This window comes from Ascaphus truei, chromosome 5 (assembly GCF_040206685.1).
Source record: "Ascaphus truei isolate aAscTru1 chromosome 5, aAscTru1.hap1, whole genome shotgun sequence".
Taxonomy (NCBI): Eukaryota; Metazoa; Chordata; class Amphibia; order Anura; family Ascaphidae; genus Ascaphus; species Ascaphus truei.
The window spans coordinates 279,036,256-279,044,478 of record NC_134487.1 but is presented as its reverse complement, the minus strand read 5'-3'; the positions used below and the strand labels follow the sequence as shown (position 1 = coordinate 279,044,478).

At 39.9% G+C, this 8,223-nt stretch overlaps 1 protein-coding gene across 8 annotated transcripts in view; it reads left to right on the top strand.

The window, feature by feature from the left end:
* The first annotated feature begins 1,647 nt into the window (after positions 1-1,647).
* The window catches only part of ANKS1B (ankyrin repeat and sterile alpha motif domain containing 1B), a 106,087-nt gene continuing 99,511 nt past the window's right edge, over positions 1,648-8,223 (top strand). For 2 of the 8 annotated variants that reach the window (XM_075602217.1, XM_075602220.1), the window contains exon 1: positions 1,649-2,050. The gene's annotated coding sequence lies outside the window, so the exon portion shown is untranslated. Of the gene's footprint in view, positions 2,051-8,223 lie in introns of all 8 variants that reach the window. The other 6 variants (XM_075602221.1, XM_075602219.1, XM_075602218.1 and 3 more) reach the window with 6 other exon arrangements.

Genomic DNA, 8,223 nt, shown 5'->3' with positions numbered 1-8,223 from the left:
TAGTGATACAGATCCAAAGGATGAATATAGGCAAAATTATGGCATTAATACATCCAACATGTTTCGTAGATCTAACTACTACTACTAACTGCCAGTGGGCGTTAGGCGGGGTGCTTTGCTCGGTATCCACCAATCAGGGTTCTTCAGATTTAACCCTTCTGTTTTAAGTGCACTTCATCAGTGCCTTGTTGGGTTCATTTAATTTTTGTTTGACTGGTTTATCTTTGTTCTACTTGGTAACAAGTAGAATTGCTGTTCAACTGAATTGGCCGGCTTCGCCGGCCAATCAGTTTCAAACCAGATCAAAATAGATCCACTTGTGTTGAACTCCACTTTAAAGATAGGCTGCTGCCCCTGCAGGTCACTGGTAACCCGAAATTTAATTCAAAATTATTATTATTATCATTTTGTATTTACTTTTTAAATCAATATTTTTCAATGTTATGTTAATCATAACCTATTTTATGTGGAGTGAAAGATATTATGTGAAAATATTCCTCCCTTGGATCCTAAATGAGTTTTCACCTTCCTTGGAAGAGGTTGAAAGAGGTTTTGTGGCTAAGGAAGTCCCTGCCTAAACAATATACAGTAAAGCTGTCTTCCCGTGTATTCAAATGAATATAGCTGAAATGTTCCCAAGCAATGGGACGATGGCTTTCAACCTACTGGATAGAGTGCTAGCCTGTGTGTAATGCATCTCATTTCCTCTATCCGACTGACATTATTAATAGTATTAATAATACTAATATTGTTAGTTCTTCCAGGGAGGAACTGTAGTAACATAATTCAACTACTGTATACTCAGCATAGGTTATGCTAAATAAAATAATTAATATGCATAAATGTGATTCTGCTTTAATAAATTGGATAACCATGTATACATTTTTTTAAAGTACACATTAACACTGGATTTGACAAATCTCTTATCTCTGTTTATTATCAATTCCCTACAGCCATTAAACAAAGCAACTATTATTATCTCTGTCGAGTTTCAAGGACACACATGAAGGAGAACTGCATCATTTCAGAGAAATATCCTAATCTGGTAGACTGAAGCTTCAGTGATGTTTATATGACCAATGATGGTAATAAATAAATAAATAAATAAAAAAAAGAATGAGGCTGATACTTGACATTTCTGCCTCTGGACATCACCACCCACCCCCTCACCTAACAAGGTGCTAGCCACTGAGAGGCAGAGATGTGGGGGACACGGCTTGCACTGTGAGAAGCAATGTGAGTGCTCCCTCACGCTACCACTTCACCCCCCCTCCCCCCACCCTGTGCTGCCCATGCAACAAAGACCCCCCTCCTCAGTGCACCCTGCAGTCCTCCCCATGCACATGTAGTGTGGGCGCCCCTATTGCATGGGTGGATTCACCCTACAGGCATGACATCCCTGCTCATGTATCACAGGCACTTCGGGGGATGCAACATGTTTATGATGCTTGATTACTAACCCCCCCCCCCCCTGATTGATAACACATGCAAATATCCTTTAGCAGCACCCCTCACCCGCCTGCACATACCCCAACGTGTTACTAAGTATCAGTCTAATATTCTGAGATCAGTTCTATGCCCATACTACCGTGCTCTGTGTAGTAGGCGCGCACCGATGGTTGAGTGACACTCGATATCCATAGAAACAGCGCAGGCTGAGCTACAGACAAACCCACCAGCCTGCGCTCTGTGACGAGCCTCTGCCTTATACGGCGCTGGGAATAATGCAATAGATACATATATATATATATTTTTCGTTCTGTTGTGTGTGAGATCATTCACTCACCTTATTTTATCAAGAAGGGTGCTGCGGATCTGCAGGTAGAGCGCATTACCCCGGGCTCACGTGTGTGGGTGCTGAGCATTTGTATCGCATCGATTTATTTGCACACAGCAGGCGAATATCATCAACATTTATATATAGATATATAGATATATATTTCTTTTTAGTATTATTATTATTATTATGTTGCAAATATTTCGATCTAAATAATTGGCTTGTTATTTGCGATCCATTGATCTGGGAGGATTTCTGGATTTTCCTGGGTGGGTGAGTACAATAGATTTTGCAGAGCAATCCGCGGTATACACGGGGGCTGGGAGTAGGGGTGCGTGGGTGCTGCAGCCCACCTTGGGTGTATATATATATTTTTTACATTATAGTAAATGTATGGGTGCTTGTGATTTTTTTATGTACAGGACCCCCACCCAAAGCTTAGCTCCTGCACCCCTGGTTGCATATTTTCACATGCATCCTCTCTCCTGCGGGTGGATGCTGCAGACTTGGGCAACTTTGGGTTTTTAGACTCTACATGAACCATTAATGTGATGATTGGTTCATAGGGGTTTTTTGTTTTTTTGTTTTGAAGGTGAAGGATGCAGGAATTTTGGGGGGTGTCAGTGGGATGGATTGTCACCCTAAATTATATCCAAATCTATATTCACCAGGCAGGGGTTGGGAACAAAACATCGTTTCATTGATATGTTCATTTTTCTTTTTCCTGTTTACACCATAATAAGGAATGAAATGAAGATATACACATATACCGATTTAATGAATATAAAGCCACTTGCATCATGAATGGTTAATATTGCATAAAAATAATGAAACACACACACACACACACACACACACACACACACACACACACACACACACACACACACACACACACACACACACACACACACACACACACACACACACACACACACACACACACACACACACACAGTGTGTGTGTGTATAAACTACTATGCATCATTTATACTGTGTGTATAGACTTGTAGGCATGTTGCTTTGCTTGTGTATGTGAATAACTGAGGAATGAGTGGGTAGAATACTGATTGGAAACTGATCGCTAGGAAGAAGGATGTGAAGGCCGCTGTGAAACATTGTGGTCCAGCAGTTTTGTATGTGTGTGTTTACATATATATAGATATAGAGAGAGATGCACCATGATGAATGTGGGTTCTGTTTGAGCTGCTGCATACTGACATAATAATCAAATGATATCACATTCATATTTTAAATAATATGTTTCCACGTGAATTCACTTGTACATTATCAACGCTTTATACAGACTGCAAATGTTAACATTATGTATATCATATGAACCACAATAGGCCTAGTGAGAGCCACAAGAAATCGTGTTACTGCAGTGCCCATTTGCATGCAGCCTGCTAATGCAGAAATGTGCTGGTATACATATTGTATCTTACACATTTGTAATTAGTTGTGTGCATGCTTACATTGGCTTTTTTTTTAACTAACTATTTTGCAAAAAGGACCTCACATTAGCAGTGTTCATTTCAAATTGCCAAGCACATCAATTTATTATGCATTTCTCTGCAGCCTAATACTAACATCTGATGGCTTATGTTATTTTGTTACTCATTGCACTGTTGGTGTACAGTACACTCACATCTGTATTTTTATGAAATTTACATTTTGCGGACGGATCTCACACTAGTGACATTCAGATTATCACGTCAAAGGATTTCTTACTTTCTATGTAAGCATATTAATACTAAGATATGTTACCTAATGCAGGGTTCTTAACTCCAGTCCTCAAGACACCCTCACAGGTCAGGTTTTGAGGATATCCTTGCCACCTGTGCTGAAGCAGGCTCTTTGCCTGAGCCACTGATTGAGCAGCCTATGCTGAAGCTGGGATATCCTTAAAACCAGACCTGTTGGGGGGTCTTGAGGACTGGAGTTTAGAACCCCCCCCCCCTTAATGCGTTTTACTCATTGTTATTTTGCATGTACATATAGATGATCATCTTGGCAAAAACTGATTGAAAGGAACCCCATACTGTATATGAGTGACATTACTTGGTATTGGAAGACTGTCACATTTGATGTTACGCATCCTGTACTCTGCATAGTTGTATAACAGTGGCAGTCCCTTTGTGACGAACATGCAGGCACAGCTAGTTCACCTTCCTGCGTGTTACTAAAGGAGAAAAGCTCATCATCATTATTCCCTGTAAGGACCTCCTATTTATAGAAATACAATAGGGTTCAAATAGCCTTAGACAACATTGCACATTTTCCCTATACTGTGGATAACAACTTATTTCAAAGGGCAGCTGTCATTCACATACCCTGAAGATTTATATGTAGCTATGTCAGGGGATTTTACTAGGCTGGTTGGTATTTATGTAGGGCAGGGGTGATAAACTCCAGTCCTCAATACCCCCTAACAGGTCTGGTTTTAAAGCTATCCCTGCTTCAGCACAGGTGGTTCAATCGACTGAGCCACTGATTGAGCCACCTGTGCTGAAGCTGGGATATCCTTCAAACTTGACCTGCTGGGGGGTCTTGAGATCTGGATTTGAGCACCCCTGATGTAATAGACACACAAAATATGTTTGACCTTTTTTTAATCACTTGTTAGTAATTGTTTATCACCTATAGCACAGGTGCACCCAGCAGGGACATTCTGTCACCCACAGCATTTTAGGGGTTGAAAAACAATGGGGCAGGATGCATTGTTGCACCTCTGGCAGAGAAGCATTGTTACTCTGTTGCAGCATTAATACACCTCTTTGACCACATGAGTTTGTTAGCACGGTAACAGCACAGCCACCTCTAAATGACCTCCCGTGTTTAAGCATCATAAGACAATATCCACACACACTTGCACTCAATTGCTCTTCGCTGGTTCCCTACACATGCCAATATGTGTTTAGCCCCTGCTCTACAGATTAGTATGCGAAATAAGAAATGCATTTACTTGGAATGGGTCTGAAGTGTTTCCTTCCGCAGTGAAGCCGTTTCACGTTGATGCAGCACGAGAATGCTCCAAGAAACACTGAACTGATGACCCAAATAATGCTGTGTAGCCACATCCCTGTGACGCTGCGCGCTCAGTAAAAGGCCATTGCTGCTTATCACATTTTCAGCTAATTATTTTCGTAGCTTCCATGAAATTTGTGAGCGATTTGTATCGCGCGTCACCACAGTCGGATTTTGCTATTAGGACAGCAGCTCCGTCCAAATCATTTTTTTTAACCTTACATCTCTTAACTCCTTTAGTGTTGACAGGGTGTATGTACCACATTGCTCTTGTTCTCATTAAGGTATATACAGTCTTTATACATTGGGCAGGTAAAAATAAACACTCCTTTAGGGTAATATCTTTAGTATGTATTAATATATACACACACACACCATTTTAAGGAATGCAAGGAAAATATATTGAATGAGCGATATCCTTCAGGAATGGTTACTATTGCATTGGATCATGGTATATATATATATAGAGACACACACACACACACACACTTAGTTAAGTTATGGTGGGTAAAAAAAGTGACAAAAACCCTCCACAGCAAAGCATATAGCAAATTAAAATATTACTGTATGCTCATTTGCATGTCTTAGACAGGTCTGCAACCCCGCCTTACACCATTATCACCCAGCACACAGCACTTCCACTGCAGCAAGGGATTCTGGGAAATGACATGCAAATGGACACAGTGTCACCTTTTGCAAGCTTAAGCCTATAGGGAACCATGGTAAAACTGGTTTTGAAGCCAAAGGTGACACTGTGTCCATTTGCATGTCATTTCCCAGAATCCCTTGCTGCAGTGGAAGTGCTGTGTGCTGGGTGATAATGGTGTAAGGCGGGGTTGCAGACCTGTCTAAGACATGCAAATGAGCATACAGTAATATTTCCATTATATATATACATACACATACACACAATATAAATATGCACATATATTTATATATACACATACACACACACATACACACAATAAAAATATGCACATATATTTATATAGATTTATATAAATATTTATTATTGTGTATATATATATATATATATATATAAATATATATGTGTGTTTGTGCGTATATATTTAAATATTTTTGCATATATAAATACACAATGACATGAGAGGTGTAGTTTTGCAAAACCTATCAATCTAATTAACTAAGGACATAATATACATGCATGAAATAATATGTTTCCATTGTTTAGATAACCAACACTTTTTACAGACTGACACTGCGCTGCATGCCCCACCTGCACTGACGGGGTTAAAATGTAAGCTGCCCGGGGCAGAGATTATATTTCCATGTGTATGATTTTATGTTTTGAGGTATTTATTGTATCTCTATTCTAATGTTTGTTTGTGAAGCACCATGTACATAGCTGGTGCTGTATAATAAAAATATACATACATACCTGACGGGGGACAAGGGGTCCTAAGAGAAGGACCATTGGTGATCTTACCAAAGGAACCCCCTTGCTGATGAGATATTCATAGGCAAAGTCCTGATAGTAAAATATGAGTGCCATAGCAAAGGTTCTGTTATTTATTGGCTCGTCTCTATTTACACCACTGGCATCCATTTTAAATTCCCAAATTACTGAAACCTTTGCAGAATATCTAAGGGTGAGCCACTTCTAGGGGCCCCTCCATATTGGAAATACATTTTTTTAAATGGTTACAGGTCCGTATTATGATCGGTAAAATATAAACGGGTTAAACGGTAAAAATTTAACAAATATCATGGAATTAGACAATCCAAATAGCTATTATTACGTGTTAACTTGGGGTCCTTACCTAACCTGGGACATAATGCAGCAGCGATTTCAATGGTGCATTTAATTTGTGCTAAATCATTCACAGACAACCTGATTCTGAGCCAGGTTTTCATTTGTATTAGGAGCAGGATTACTGCTGCTGCAACAGATCATCCATAGGGCAAACTAACCTGTCTTAACTACTGTCTGATCCCAGCGCACGTTCCCAATTAGTGAGCGAAGAATCCCAAATAATGAAAATCTTGAACTGCGAATTATTCATTTAAAAGTATATGGTTAGGAAATGGAAAATAAAAGTAATACGTGCAATAAAATGAACCTTATAAGTGGAACTACAGCTTCAAAATGAATAAGCTACCATATAAAAGGTTCAAAGTTAGGGTCGGGGCGGTGCACAGCCAAAGGAGCCGGGCAGGGTCACGGTCAAAGTATATATTATTATTTATTATTAAAAGTAGACAGAAAAAAAATATATCTTTATTCCGTTCGCATGGATAAAAAGAGGAGGTACAAAAACTCTCCTACGCGTTTCACACCGAGTGGTGCTTTAATCAAGGAGCTTAAATACGAAATCATGTCTTACTGAAGAATGATGTTTATGGAAATCCTCTAAAGAGGTCTTAGGAGTGTGAATTCAACTAGAGTCTGCACCCCTTCACTTCCGAGGACAATCAAACAACCGATTCAGAAAAGTGTAAGATCCTTTCAATGTTGGATTGTTTATCATACCCACTGAAAAGGGAGGCCACTACAGTACTGCAATATATATATGCAGTGTTCGACAAACCTATACATTTGCTCGCCCCGGGCGAGTGGATTTAACCCCCGGGCGAGTAAATATTGGCCCAAGCAGCACACGTTTGGTACTAGGTGGCGAGTAGATTTTTTTGTGTGGCGAGTAGATTTTTTGGTGATTTGTCAACCACTGTATATATGTATGTGTATTTGTGTATATATATATATGTGTATATATATATATATATATATATATATATATATATATATATATATAACGTGATGAAGCAGTTAGTGTTCCTTTAATATAATTTGAGCTCCTGTATGCAACATTTTGCAACTAGAAAATAAAAGGTAACTGCATTCTTGCTGCCTGAAACATCAATTGTCAAAGCCATTGATCCCACCCCCCCCCAGTAATTCATTATGAAGCTGCCATTGCAGGGTTACACGCCCCTGTTGGTTTATACTGTGACTTAGAAGGCACAGGACTATACAGAAGGACATTTATTCTGCATCTACACTGATAAAGACTTTTATTAATTAGATGGAGATCCGAGGGTCAAACCTCATACCAATGCTTGTTGTCACTGTACACTGAATCCTATTTATTTTCCATGGGGGGTGGGGGTGAAACATTTTGCCCTCCAAATTTGAGCTGCTGCTTTTACACATTCACTGTTATAAACAGCCTGGGAATAGAGCAGGGGTGGCGAACTCCAGTCCTCAAGGGCCACCAACAGTTCAGGTTTTCAGGATATCCCTGCTTCAGCACAGGGGGCTCAACCAGTCCCTGCTTCAGCACAGGTGGCTCAATCAGTAGTCATGACTGAGCCACTGATTCAGCCACCTGTGCTGAAGCAGGGACTCATTGAGCCACCTGTGCTGAAGCAGCGATATCCTGAAAACCTCTCCTGTTGCT